This window comes from Betta splendens, chromosome 13 (assembly GCF_900634795.4).
Source record: "Betta splendens chromosome 13, fBetSpl5.4, whole genome shotgun sequence".
Classification (NCBI taxonomy): domain Eukaryota; kingdom Metazoa; phylum Chordata; class Actinopteri; order Anabantiformes; family Osphronemidae; genus Betta; species Betta splendens.
Genome location: NC_040893.2, coordinates 16,227,465 through 16,242,858, shown reverse-complemented (window position 1 = coordinate 16,242,858; position 15,394 = coordinate 16,227,465). Strand labels below are relative to the sequence as shown.

Genomic DNA, 15,394 nt, shown 5'->3' with positions numbered 1-15,394 from the left:
TTTACAGCTAAAGTAGCTGAATAGATAAGCAACAACACACGTTAGACTTAGATAGAACTTGCAATAACCCAAATTCACGGGTCTACTCGGGCTACAACATACACACGACAGGCTCGGTAGTAATTAGAAACACAGCTGACTCACACAACTTAATAGCGCTAGCCGCTAACGCTGCACTACCATCGCACTAGCAGCTAGTGAGTCCGGGTCCGGCAACACCGATGCGTCGGCGCCTGCGTCGAGCTCTTAGAGCGAAACACTGTGTCGGTGCGCGTATCGCGTCGGGAAAGCACGTGACCGATACAGTTCCTGTATCAGTCACTGTCTGACGCGCCAGACTGTGTTTAAAAGGAAGCGCATGTGTCGGGATGCATCTGCCGAATGGAATCCCTGAGCGTTTGCCGTTCATCGTCAAATTCATCTATAATTCATCTCATATCGGAAAATAAGGTTCCTTTTTTGATTTAATTTTATAATAAAGTGAAAGTGTATTATTAAAATAATTAATTAATTTTAAAAAGTTTTCACTTGATCTATCTGAATTCAGATTAATTTCCAAAGTGACTCTTTACTAATCATATTGTTTTATGCAGGTTAAATTTCGTATTTGTTCGACAGAACTTTCCTATTTAAGCAAAACCACCTCACAGTGTGTTGACCCCAGCAACACTTCTAGACCCCAGATTTAAATCACTCCGCAGTTCCTCCAAGTGCAATGAGGCCGTCAGTAGACTGCAGTCAGAACAGCAGCTGTCTGCACCCTCTTTAGGCATGTTATTCAGCATTATTTGTTTCTTGTTGTTTGGAAATGGTGTACTAAAATGGCAGTGTGTTGTTTCTAGATAACCTTTGGCAAGATCTCCTCATTGCAGTAGGCAGAGAGACCAAATTTGTTTAAAAAAAAAACAAAAAAAGGCATCTTCATTCACAACATGTTCACTTAGATTTTTACGTTATGATACACTTTATCGACTGTATCTAAAAGTATAAATTTTAAATGTAAATGAAGATATGAAATAATACTATATAACATACAATGGCTTAAATTATATTATTGTATATATTAAGTCACAAAATCAGTGTCAGATGAGTCCGTCAACTAGGCTGCCTGTAGGGAGTTTTAATGTCCAGCAGGTGTCAGTATTCAGTGACACAGTATCGGCACAGTATCAACACAGTTTTGCAATGTATCGAAACGTTTCATGACGCCTCATCTACCCATCACTACTAGCAGCTACAATGTGAGCTGAGTAAATGACCTCAGTACCATATATCACACGATTCGAACCGGACAAATGCTGGAGAGGCTTGGACTCATCCAAATTACGTGTCACCACCTTGCAACACTGTCTCTCTCTGTCGCTGTAGCTGTTAGATTCAACGGTTCTAGCAATTAGCATTCCTTACACAGGAGGGAAGCTACATTATAAACAGAGAAACTTCTGGAGTACATACATCAAATAAGTATCAAGCATGTACTTACGTCTGGGGAAGCAGAAAGTGGGCGCTTCTTCAACCTGAGTGACTTCTTCTTTTGTCTTTTAAATGGCGGGTGGCAACCAACTGAAAGGGGCATTAGCGCCACCTCCTATGGTAGACTACGCAGTGAGTGTCTTCTTCTTTTGTCTGTGACTGGAGTGACTGAAACGAAATGTTTCAGGTACATTTAGGGGTCCAGGTTTGTCTGGGGGGGCGAAGCTGGTTCTGTGATTGGTCAAGCGAATGCAGACGTATCCAGTCCGCCAAATTTGAAACAATGCTTCTTGAACTGGATTGGATAAACTCTCAAATATGTGAAATAAGTAGGGGGCATACTTCTAACACACCAGGAGTGTCTTAACGTGACCCAGGGAGTCAAATAAACGTACCAGAATACCCAAAAAGTGAATTTTGCATGTGCAGGCACCTTTAAGCTACAGCTTCACTAGCCTTGTAGTGGGACACTCAACACCTGAGCTGATAAACAGGCTTTCCAAATCCAACTGTAAGTACTAGATAAGATAAGATAAGATAAGTAAGATACTTATCACTACCAATATCAAGGATGTGAGAATATAGAAACTGTGGTGTTGTATGTCATGACTTTTATTAAGTAGTATGGGATATGTATATCAATGCATATGTGTATGTATATGATGGTTGCACCCCCCCGCACACACACACACTAAAGCAGAAACTTAACCTGTCCACCAACACAGCAACATCACACATATTTGGTATTAACTAAATAAACCATTAAATAAACCATAAATCAAGAAGAGTGTCACAATGGCACAACGGTGGAAGGACCCAAATGCACAGCAATACTTGAGTAAAAAGATTGCTTTAATAAGCACGTAGTCAGGCAGGCAATGGTCATACACAGGTTGGCAAAAACGATATCCGACAGGGCTTGGGCAAAAGACGTGGTCAAAAACAGGCAGAGGTTATACACGCTAGGCAGGGTTATCATAGGCTGGGCAAGAATCAAAAAGGTATTACCAAACAAGGTCATGCACGGAAACTGGAAACTCGACAATGCTGGACGGCTGGTCATTGAATGAACTAAGACAATCTGGCAAGGTGCTGGGGTGAGAGGTGGTGCTTAAGTACTGATCTACTGATTACTGAATTACGTGCAGATGGGGTTAACAAGGACCAGAAGTAAAACTAGACTGACTGGATATCTTCGTCGTTGTCGTGATTGGACTGTGGGAGGAAGCCGGTGAAGACCCACAGAAATACAGGGAGAACGTGCAAACTCCACACAGAAAGGAACCAGAGCCCTGGGAATCGAGCCCAAAACCTGTGAGGCTACCCACCGCACCATCGTGCCACCCTAAACTAAATCCCTTAATAGGACATACTATAAACACCACTAGGTTGGCACCTAGTTCAGACAGGCAGACTAGGGTAGGACTGAAATGCACAACCCCCAAGAAATATGTCACAAACACGCTCTCACAAACGCCTCAGCTCACTAACATTGGGCTGCATTGCAAAGTGGAGCAGGAATAGTGTTTTACCACCAGATGGCACCAAACTTACCTGCACTCCCTTTAGACATTTCCATTGCACTAGACCCACTCTAGAGAACAGGTCAGAGTAAACTGTATCCCTCACCAGGGAACCTTCATTACTAGACTCAGGGCCAGGCTCAGCTTGGAGCCAGTGGCCCAACGACACTTGATCCCACACTGGGAGAGGCTTAACACACTCAGGGTTTACTTAGGCCACACAACTTAGAGATGGCCTCACTAGAAGAAAACACAAATGCAAAGACCCGGTCAAAATTGTGAAAAAAGCTAATACAACTAAAAAAGGCATCAAGGCCCTACTTTATGTAAAAATACAGGGACCTAACCACCAAACACAGAAAGACAAGAGTTATAAAGACAAGAACGGGTGACATGGATAAGCAAGGGACAGACTAACCAAGTACATGGACACACAGGAGTGACAGACAACAGGCAGATAGCAAACACACTGATACGGTGCAACAGGGTAACAGAAACAAACCAGAACAACATAAAGCTAAAAAACAGAACAGCAGAGAGCACGGCTGTGTTTTAATGTTTTGGATCCTCTATTTCTGTTCTCCAGAAGTTCAGGAGCACAACAGCAAATACTGTTTGTAGATCATAGGACAGAGGTTGATGTTTGTAGTGAGATTTTTTATCACTTGTTGTTGGTTCATGTGTTTTGTTTGAAAAGGACCCCGATCAGTTAACAGAGGTTCACTTATTGAAAAACTTTACTTTGGCCTCAGTTATCAGGAGCTGCTTGTGTGGTCTGATTAAACATCCCACGCTGGATAAAGGGCAAAGTAACTGTAATATGATGCCACTAACACTCAACACATCACTGCTGGCATTAAAATTGCTACAGAACTAATACTTGATTGATAATAAACATCTGATACAAACTACAGTAAATGCAACAAACTTACAGTAATTAAATATAGAAAAGTAGCTGAAGGTTTAGAACTTTACCTAAATAAATGATTAGGAGTAGAAATGTGTGGAAGCTGGATTTGATACAATTCTGTAAATGTCTGATTCACTAGAGTCCAGAAATCAAACAGAGGGTATAAGTCAACGCATGCTTAGGGGAGGGGGTGGGGGTTGCTTTATCAGCAACTATTTAACAGACACTCCAAGACTCGGTCCCAGGCAGTCATGGGTCGCCCCCAGGTGCAGATGTGGACATGGACACTGTGTGTCTTTCTGAGCTGGATTTGTGTGGATCAAGCGTTGGGAGAACCGTAGGTTCACATGTACCTTCTGATATAGCAGCAGTGTTAGACTTTTTAACCGTAATGTTTTTAGAGGGGTTGTACATCATGTTACTACATGATTACAGTATGTGTGCATGTTTCTGTCTGTAGCCGGTATATAGTTGCCATTCCAGCTGTTCTTGAAGCTGGAGCTGAAACTAAATTGTGTGCGAGTCTCCTGAAGCCCAGTGAGACTCTGGTCATGACCATCACGTTGGTTTCTGGAGAAGAGAGAAGAACCCTTCTCAAACAGATGTCGAGTGAGGAGTTTCACATCTGCACTCAGTTTAAGGTCAGGTTTTTTAACATTTAAATTTTTTTCTTATTTTGTCTGTAGTTTGATGAGTTATCCTATTCACAGGTTCCTTTAGTTGAGAATCAAAAGGTGCTGAATCTTGAGGTGGAAGTAAAAGGCAACACATTTTACTCTAAACGAGTCAGAAAAGTTATGATCAAAGTCTATGAAGCAATGACTTTCATCCAAACAGACAAACCGCTCTACCTGCCTGGACAAACAGGTAACTACTGGTATATCATGAATAAATACAGTACATGTTACTATTGTTTCTACATAACAAGTGACAGCACACATACAGTAATGATGAACGAAGTCATGTGCTGGAAAACACAAGTTCTCATCAAAGGTTAATTTAAATGTAATTTCTTTCAGTGAAGTTCAGAGTTGTCACTCTGGACACAAAGTTTAGACCTGCCAACCAGTTGGTGAGTGTCTCACTAGTTTCCCCATTTCATGATTATGAGACACTGTTAATGATGGAATTTGCCTTAAAGTGAACTTGAATTTGCAAAGTAGTGGTTTAATGACATCAAGTGACCTCAGTGAGTTAAGTCACTGATCAACTTTAGTCAGGGTCAGTAGCACCGGGGCCTCACTGAGCAAAGCTGAGGTAAATACTTGTGGTTTTGCTGTAATAATCAGTAAACAAGTCAACATTTTGAACGTGTTACAGAAACTAAAATTTTAAGTGACACAAATAAAACAATTCACAGAGAACAATGTTTAGTCTTAATGTGAAAAAAAGCTCTGATCTGTTCAGACTGTGATGGAAGTCTGTTCGGCTCTCACTGACCATCACCTTCATCATCTTTTGAGTGAAGATACATGTGAAACCACATTAAATAGACTCTTTCATTTTTTTACAGTACAGTATCATTGAAATGAAGGTATGAAAATATTTGGTTACTTTCTCTTCTAAATCCAATGTTTTCTACATCTCACACAGAATATTAATACATTCAAAAAAAACATGTAAAATATGTTCCTGTCTGCTGATCACACATTTGTTTTAACTAATGTACTGTAATTCGACAGGATGGAAACAATAACCGGGTTGGACAGTGGCTCAATGGAGACTTCCAACAGTAGAATATTGCAACTGTCTTATTCCCTGAATTCTGAGGCTCGTGAAGGAACCTACACAATCACAGTGTCCATTGAGGGAAAGAAATTAAATCACAACTTTAAAGTGGAGAAATACGGTGAGATATGGTAGATCTCTGAGTTAACTTATTCACAATAGACTAATAATAGACCAGATGTAGGATCATCACTGATTTTGTTTCTTCAGTTCTGCCCAAGTTTGAGGTAAAAATAGATGCATCTGATGAAATAAGTATTGCACAGGAAGAAATTAAAGTTAAAGTATGTGCAAAGTAAGTTATAGTATTTTCTTCATACAGTAAACGTTGAGTACATGATTTTATATCATGTCATACGAGTTGCTGACTCGGTTCTTTTCCATCCACTCAGGTACACGTATGGACAGTCTGTGCCAGGAAACGTTCACCTGGAAGTGTGTCGACCGATACCACGCTATGTACTTGTTACTCGTGTATTTTCTCCTGAACATCCAGAGGGCGTCCCTGATATAATCTCTCCCTGCTACAAAGAAACAAAGCAGGTAAAGTGTAGCTTCCCTATATCTGACGTAGAGATGTTTCACACATTTTTATTTCTTTACCCTAAAGCTATTATAATATTAATGCAACAAAGTAATTTTAAGATTTACCAATTCCTGTTTTATACTTACTAGACGGACAAGACAGGCTGCACAACCTTTACACAAAAGATGTCAACTTTTACAAAACTTGATCAGAAGGTGCTTGAAGACACCCTAGATGTCCGTGCCAGCGTGGAAGAGGAGGGGACAGGCAGGTTTAGTTTATTTACTTTGTATTTAAATAGTGCACTTTGTGCAATTAATGTTTATTTAGTCAGTATAACAGACTTATGTTTGTAACATGTTGAAACTTCTCCTGCAGGTATTTCACACCTACAAGAGAAGAAAATAACTTTATCATATGTTGCTGGTAGATTTTCTTTTATTGATACGCCTAAGATTTATCAACAAGGATCAAACATGGAGGGAAAAGTAGGTGTAATATATTTGAGAAAACACACACACCAACTGAATTGTTCTGATTTCCCATTAATAAATCTGTTCTGTCAACAGGTTAAAGCCGTATATCATAATAACGAGCCCATTGCGGACATGACACTGTACCTGTTTGAGGGGGGATGTTGGTCACCATACTTGCTACAGAATCTCACCACTGACAATGAAGGTGTCGCCTCATTCTCCTTAGACATGAAAAACTATGACAGGGACATCATCCTTTGTGTAAGTACTGTAGAAATCAGTAAAGCTACTGTGCATAATTTGTAAAATAATTCATTATCAATATAAAACGCTATCATAATATAGCCTTTAAGGAAAAGTTTTCTACTGTATACTATTGTACTTCTTTTCATGCAAAAGAATATTGGACGTTGATTTCTTAATAAGGTGTCTAAGTCTAAGTTCCTAAGTTAGTGGAACAGAACTATTATCTTGAAGACCATAGAGGTCATTACAGATGGCTGTGAACACCAAACAAATGGAAGAAAAAGTTAAAAAATGTTCACTGGCAACCTAATAATAAGCAGCATTATTGGCAAAAAATTACCTTCCTGGAAATCTCCATGCTTCAAAAAATAGTCAGAACTTAAATATTTTAACCAATTTCATGAACAGTGAAGTTAGCTTTGAAAAATCAGTTTGTTACGGAATGTGCTTTTCATTATTCATACTGTCTATAATTTCCACATGCATTCACAGGTTAGCAACAAAGCTACATGGGGATACCCCATGTACAGAACAGTTTACTATGAAAATGGAAATCACAGGTTGTCTCTAGCACGGCAGGTGTCTCCTGACACTAAAACAGTCAGTTCCCTGGAGGTAAAGAACAAAGATAAACCACTTCCCTGTGACACAGAGGAGGACGTCTTCATCCAGTACACTCTGGTTGGAGAGACCAAGGGCAACGTGGACGTGATGTATCTGGTGAGTGATGGTCATAATTTGCTTTTAGAACTGCCTGTGTTCACTTATCAAAATAAAACCAAATATAGTTTACAGGAACAAGTTGTTTTCAGGATCTTAGTGATAAACAACTGAACATGAACCACGTTAACAAAGGGAATATACTGCTTTGAGACTACTTCTACTCCAACATAAACTGTATTATAATCTGGATGTGGTTAGGCTTTAGTTTGTCTAAAATGATATTTTTACTTTTTTTAATCCCAGGTCTTATCCAGAGGAGCCATTCATCATGCAAGGACTGAAAGAAATTAAAGTGCAAAGACAATCAGGTTGGCAAAGTCTTTAGTCATCATCAAAATAAATTGTATATTTTATATAGTAAAGAAGCAAGACACTGGCCTTTGGATATTAAATATTAGGTAGTGTGTTCTGTAAATGACGGTCATAAACAACAGGTCATTTATACAGTATCTCTCATTTTCTGTCTTGTTTTTCTTGTTAATGTTTCAGTGAATGAGGGTGAGGTGTCCTTTAAACTGAAGGTATCTCCAGACATGGCACCAAAGGTCCAGGTTGTAGTTTACGCTGTCCTCCCCAGTGAGACAGTGATCGCCAGCAGTGCAGACTTCACCACGGAGCAATGCTTCAGGAACAAGGTCGGTAAAACTAAAAACATGTTGCAACAACTGATTATGTAAATGTGTAAAGGCCAGAAGGTTTGAAGCACTGAGCTTTGAGTGCTATCCACCCCACCGCTGTTGTGACTCATTCAGTTCACAAGGAAGGTACAGGACTAATTTGAAACACTAGAACAAATCATTTACACTAAAAATCTAAAAAGGCAGATACTAGAGATTTATATAATGATAGCGGTTTAACAGGATGGAGAATAACAGACTCTACTACAGTATATATACTGTACTGTATATAGCGAATTTCAAGCTTGGTCTGGCAACCTAGAACAGCAAGACACTTGATTATTTGAGATGGAAATTACACATGGAGGACTGTCAGTCTGAATAACACATGGCTAACCAGAGTTCTATTAAAAGGGCAGAGCAAAAGGTGAAGGATGCAACACCATCACTGTTGCTGTTTCTGTGTAAAGAAGTGCATGTATGTAAAAGTATGTAAAACACTACACTACAGATGTGTTTGCTGTGTGTCAGGTGTCGTTGGAGTTTTCTCCGTCCTCAGCTGTCCCAGGAGAGGAGACCACCCTGAAGGTGACGGCTGCACCTGATTCTCTGTGTGGCGTCAGTGCTGTTGACCAGAGTGTCCTCATTAAGGAGCCAGGGAAGAGTCTGGATGCAGATAAGGTGAAAGATGGAGACAAACAGATTCAAGGGTCCTTTAGTTCTAGTTATGCTCCAGTAACTTACTTAATATTATTCCTAGATGTTGTAGGAAAGTCTACAGCAGCCAGAGGTGTTTCTGTTGTATCCTACTGTATATACAGTATGAGTCGCATCCTCTTTTAAGAGTGTAGTTTATAGCCCCAATTCATATTTTTTTTTCTTTTAGATATATAATTTGCTGCCTGTCAAAATGGCATCATCTTTTCCGCACGGGGTTGAGGATCCTGATGAGTGTCTGTCTGTCAGAATAAGAAGATACATTTTGCCTCATCCTGGACATAACCAGAAAGATGCTTATACAGTGTTTAAGGTACATTTTCCATAATGATAATGTAACAAACAAAAGAAAAATAGTTGGATATTCATTTAATGTAGTTTTTCATTTAATGGCCCCTCAGTGATGTTTAATTATTGTTGCCTTTTCTAGGACGTTGGACTGAAGGTAGCAGCAAACTTGTTTATTCAAATGCCTTCATGCCTCAGGTTTAAAGGAAGAGATTTCTACTACAATCGGTTTAATGGTGACTATTTATGGATTTTGTGCAAAACATTTACTAACTTTACTTTTACTGTATAATAGTGTTGTGTGATTGTGATTTAATATTTTTTGGTTTTGTTTCAGTTTATGGCTATGGCTATGGTGCTGTACCCATGATGCCCGAAATGACAATGGCAGGTCTACCTGGTCCACCTGGTTCAGCTGGTGGGATGGGTTTGGGGGGGCTATTTCCAGTGGTGAATACTGCTCAAGATGTTGGTGGAAATGCTCCTCCACCAGTTGTGACAGTCCGTACTTTTTTTCCTGAGACGTGGATATGGGACCTGGTGGAAGTTGGGTGAGCTTCTCTTGCAAAGTGTTTTTAATTTTACGAAATAAGATGATGATAATTTAACGCACAATAAGTTATTATAAATTAATTAGATGCCCATAAATGTGTGCTGGTCAGTTTTTAACTACGCGTTTGCTTCAACTTTTTCCTGGGCACATTTTTTTATGATGTCAACATAAGGAGAAGAACATCCGTATGAGTGAACAGTTCTAGACATTGCACAGGCCTGTGCCACAGGAATATTCCAATATGTTTTATGAATCTTGGTGGGAAAGTTTGTTTCCACGTCAAACAGAATTCGTCTCCCTGTGTGTTTTCTGGTGCAGAGAGTCCGAAGAGAAGAATGTGTCCCTCACGGTCCCAGACACCATCACCACCTGGGAGACGGAGGCTTTCTGTTTGTCCCCTCAGGGTTTTGGTTTGGCTCCTCGTAAACAGATCAAGGTCTTCCAGCCCTTCTTCCTGGAGCTCACTCTGCCCTACTCCATCATCCGGGGGGAGAACTTTGTGCTGAAGGCGACTGTCTTCAACTACCTCAGCAGCTGCATCATGGTAATCAGGATTTAAATATGCTTTATCACTCTGACTGTTGGCATTTCAACATGATGTCACAGTGTTCAGAACAGTAGTTTTTACTAATTAATGTTTTGACGCTTTTGTTTTTGCTTCTCCCTGTGAAACATTCTGTTATGAATCATGGGAAATTAATAAATGTGCTTATTTGCAATTGTCTGCTATCTGTCTGAACAGGAGACTGCAGTAAAACTAGCACATTGTTGTGTGTGTTGAACAGGTCACTGTGACTCCTGCCCCGTCTCCACATTACACCCTCACTCCTCTCTCTGGTGACCAGTACACGTCCTGTCTGTGTGGCAGCGAGCGTAAAACCCTCAGCTGGACCATGGTCCCGTCCAGTCTAAGTGAGTGAAACACTCTTTTAAAAGCTGTTGTACGTCTCCTCTGGGATGAAATAATGGAAACAGTGACCTCCATGATCTTTTCAGGGACAGTAAATGTGTCTCTCAGCGCTGAGGCTGTAGCGTCTCATGCTACATGTGACAATGAGATAGTGAGCGTTCCAGACAGAGGTCGTATCGATGTGGTCACCAAATCTCTGATTGTAAAGGTTGGTGCCTTTAAAAAACAGTGCTAGCATTCAATAGGACTGAAGATAAATAAAGAACACAGTGGTGTCTTTGTGTGCATTATTTTCCATCTTCTTCTCTTTGAGGCTGAGGGAACTGAGATAGTGAAGGCCTACAACTGGCTGCTCTGTCCAAAAGGTCAGTATGGCTCAGACCACGTCACTCTGTCCTGGTACAGGACATGTAAGTGACTTTGCTTGGTACTGACTGTGACTTGACTTCCTCTCTGTTCCCAGGAGAGGCTTTAACAGAGGAACTAGAACTACAGCTCCCACAGAATGTGATTGATGGATCTGCTCAAGCTTCAGTGTCTGTTCTAGGTAAACTGACACAACTAGAGAATACTTTTAAGAAAAACAGCCACTCAGATTATCTGTGCTCCCAGTTAAATGTTTTCATGAGTCAATGTTGTGTTCCAGGGGACATCCTGGGCCGAGCCCTGCAGAACCTGGAGGGACTCCTGCGGATGCCGTATGGATGTGGGGAGCAGAACATGGCTCTTCTAGCTCCCAACATCTACATCCTCCAGTACCTGAAGAACACACAGCAGCTGAGCCCAGACATCAAAAAGAAGGCGACAAACTTCCTCACCAGTGGTCAGTTGTTGTGACTTGGTGCTGTATAAATTAGTTGAACTGAACTGAATTACACTGACTTTTAAGTGTCCCATGCTTTCAGTATTACACTGTCAGAAGCCATAAACATGGTCAGAAACATAAAAATCAGTAAAGCACCCAAATCTCTGCAGAGGTGGCACTGCAGGACGTCTACTACATGGAGGAATGATTTCACTGTGAAAGAATAGGCAAAAGTATTTTTATTCAATAATAAGCATCTGTTGTTGTTGTTGTGCTGTTAGGCTACCAGAGGCAGCTGAACTATAAGGCCACCAACGGTGCTTACAGCACATTTGGATCAGGACCAGGAAACACTTGGTGAGAATATGACTGACGGTCATCAAAAAAATATAATGGTGAACATGTGCAACCTTAGTTATATTACCAGAAATACTTTAACGTGATGATTTTCCAAACAAATATTGTTATTTTCTTGTGCATACAGTATATACTTGTGTTTTACACAGTGATGCCACTTGTGTGATACTTTTTATTTTACATTAAAACAGTTTTTACTTTTACTTGTTTTTTTTTTACTTTTCCCTCAGGCTCACGGCGTTTGTGATGAGGTGTTTTTCTAAAGCTCAGTCCTTCATCTACATTGACCCAACAAAGATTGAAGAGTCTAAGACCTGGCTGATAAGAAAACAAAAAACAAGTGGCTGCTTTGAACAGTCTGGACACCTTTTTAACAACAGAATGAAGGTGAAGTGAAAGATGCTGATCTTGGTCATTTAATGTAGTTACAGTGTGATGCAGGTCCAGTGATGTGTGAATGCTTCCTCTCTACAGGGTGGAGTCTCTGATGAAGTGACTCTCAGCGCTTACGTCACTGCTGCCTTCTTGGAGATGAACACATCACCTGATGTTTGTTTAATCTTCACAGTTCAAGATTCTTTTTTCTTTTATGTTGTAACTCAAGCAGAAGCATAGCTGTTAATGTATTGGCATTGAATCTGTTCCAGAGTCAGGTGATAACAAAGAGCCTGTCCTGCCTCAAAGAGTCCATCAGTGACCTCAGTAACACCTACACTACAGCTCTGCTGGCCTACGTCTTCACTCTGGCAGGAGACATGGAGACTCGTTCTCTCCTTCTGCAGCACCTGGACAAAGTCGCATCCAAAGAAGGTGAGTCGTCCTAAAGAGCATGAGTCTGACTTCACTACTGTAAAAGCATGTTTTACTGTACTGTATGTGTTGGTTTGCGTCTGGTTCCAGGAGGTTTCCTCTACTGGTCTCAGAGCTCAGTAGAAACTTCAGCCTCTCTGTCTGTGGAGATCAGCTCCTATGTGTTACTGGCCAAACTCAGTGCCTCACCTACAGCTGAGGACCTGGGCTACTGCTCCAGTATCGTTAGGTGGCTGACGGGGCAGCAGAACCAGTATGGAGGCTTCTCCTCCACCCAGGTACTGATCTGTGTCCTATTGTCACATTCTATCTGTGACCAAACTGTAGATGGTCACATAGTGCTTGTGCTTTGTGTTGTAGGACACAGTGGTGGCTCTCCAGGCTCTGGCTCTCTACTCCGCTCTGGTGTTCAGTCCAACAGGTTCCAGCACAGTGACGGTCCAGTCTCCCAGTGGCCAGCTGACATTTGATGTGAACCAGAACAACAAGCTGCTGTACCAGGAGAAGACACTGCAGGACACAGCAGGAAAGTACAGCCTGGAGGTGAAGGGCACGGCATGCGCTTCCCTGCAGGTTAGTCAGCACTGGGTCACTTCCTGTGGCAGACATCTTTCAGATTTCTGCTTGTCTAAACAGTCTGATTAGCACTGAATTGTATAGACTTGTGACTTTGCTCTTTCATTTAGGTCACCACCCTTCCATCAGTTCTTGTTGTGCAATAATAATGCTGTCCAATCATCATCATCATATTTTTATATCATATCATATCATATCATATATTTTATATTTTTGTTCAGTGTATTTAAGAATACATCTGTCTTTCAAATACTATTAAGTCAGCTGTGTGAAGTCGAGTGAATATTGGTACAAATTGCTTATGATACAGTGGATTTAACAAGTGACTAGAATAATTTATTGTTGAACTGTAACATAATAGTTTAGTATTTATTTTTATTATTTTATTTTATTATTTTTATTATTATTATTATTAAATTATTATTATTTATTTATTATAATTTAATTGTACCTGTTTCCCAGATTTCTCTTCAGTACAACGTCCCCACTCCCACTGATGTCACCACCTTCAGTGTGGAGGTCACACCAGAGATCAACTGCACCATCAAAGCTCACAGACCCAAACTCAGTCTGAAGCTGAAAGTAGTGTAAGTACTGTAAGCGGGACGATGCTTGGTTCTACTGGTTCTGTGCTGGAACCTCACAGAACACCAACATGCTTTATGTGATTACAGATACAGAGGAAAGTTGAAAAGCACCAACATGGTGATCCTGGATCTCAAGATGCTCTCTGGATTTGTCCCAGAGCCAGAGTCTCTGAAGAGCGTAAGGTCTTAGTGGGAGAGTTTTGGATTAATTGCACTATAACCCGACTGACTGTAATCTCCTCACAGCTCAAACGTGCAGACTTTGTGGATCGTGTTGAACAAGAGGAAGATCATGTTCTGGTGTATTTTTCAGAGGTGGGAGCAATTTACAGCAGGATCAAGACAAATTGTTTCCTCGATCTGTGACTAATGTTGTTATGGATTAAACCAACAGTTAGTAAAGGAAACACAGCACAACCACCACCTGGACCTTGTTCAGGAGATCCAAGTCCAGAACCTGAAGCCGGCTGTGGTCAAGATCTACGACTACTACCAGCCAAGTAAAACAGACACTCACCAATCCTACACCGCCCTCAACACGTTGTTCCTTTTCGATAGGGAAATCGTCTATTTTTCACCCATGAACTGTTAATGTACATATTTCACTATATTTTCCACATTTAAAATAAGATTTTGTTTGGGTACTGTTGGTGTGCAATAAAAGACTTATACTGTCAGTCTTGCAGATGATACACGAAAACTCATGTGAGTGTTGTCTTGTGTTGTGGAGGTTGTGGAGCTATATTGTAAAAAAAGGTTTCTGGATAGAGGATGGAGACTTTGATCAGAGTCTGATTAAACATATCAACACATAATTAGTTTAAATAAGTTACATCACCTCCTTTTACTGCCTTCAACCACTTCTAAGCTGAAGCGATCCAGCAAGTCTCCAATTCTCTAGCGCAGCATAATGATCTTTAAATGCTGCTCATAAAATTTCATTTAACCTTAATCATGACTTACGTACTGTAGAGTAGACAGTGGGAAATAGCAAAAGCTTTATGGAGGGTCAATGTGAACACCTCATGCTGGCAAACAGTGATGAAAGAAGATAGCGTCACCATAAAAGTTATTTATTTTTCTAAATAAAATTCCTATTCCCGAATTCTTTTCTTTTTAACCTGTTGTCTTTTCTTTTTCTCTCAGGTGACCAAACAGAGACTCAGTACATCTACCCTTGTGCTGCAGGAAACAGTGACCAATAATATGGACATTTCGAAAGAAACACAAGACATCTTAAAACCTAAATTCTGTATTTTTTAGTATTGAATTAAAGTTGGCTGAACAAATGTAGTGTTTTCAAATTATTAAAATGTTTAAAACTCATACATTTACATGAATTTAATAAATACATACAATGTCAATGTGTTTCACTTAGTATTCTTTAGATAAATTAGCAAAAGGATGACCAGTCAATTAAAAAGCCACAATTTCTGCCAGAAGTGCAGGAGCAAACCCTGCCTTTTAGAGTAGTATGTGTGGGTCTACAGCTGCCTCTGTATCAAACGGCCATCGTTTCCAAAGGCTATACAGTAGTGAAGGTACTATGTCTTTTAGATTGTAAATGAA

The 15,394-nt window shown here is 40.3% G+C and overlaps 1 pseudogene; it reads left to right on the top strand.

Annotated features, from left to right (window-relative positions):
- Positions 1–4,093: 4,093 nt before the first annotated feature.
- Positions 4,094–15,183, top strand: LOC114868666 (alpha-2-macroglobulin-like; annotated as a pseudogene).
- Positions 15,184–15,394: the final 211 nt, after the last annotated feature.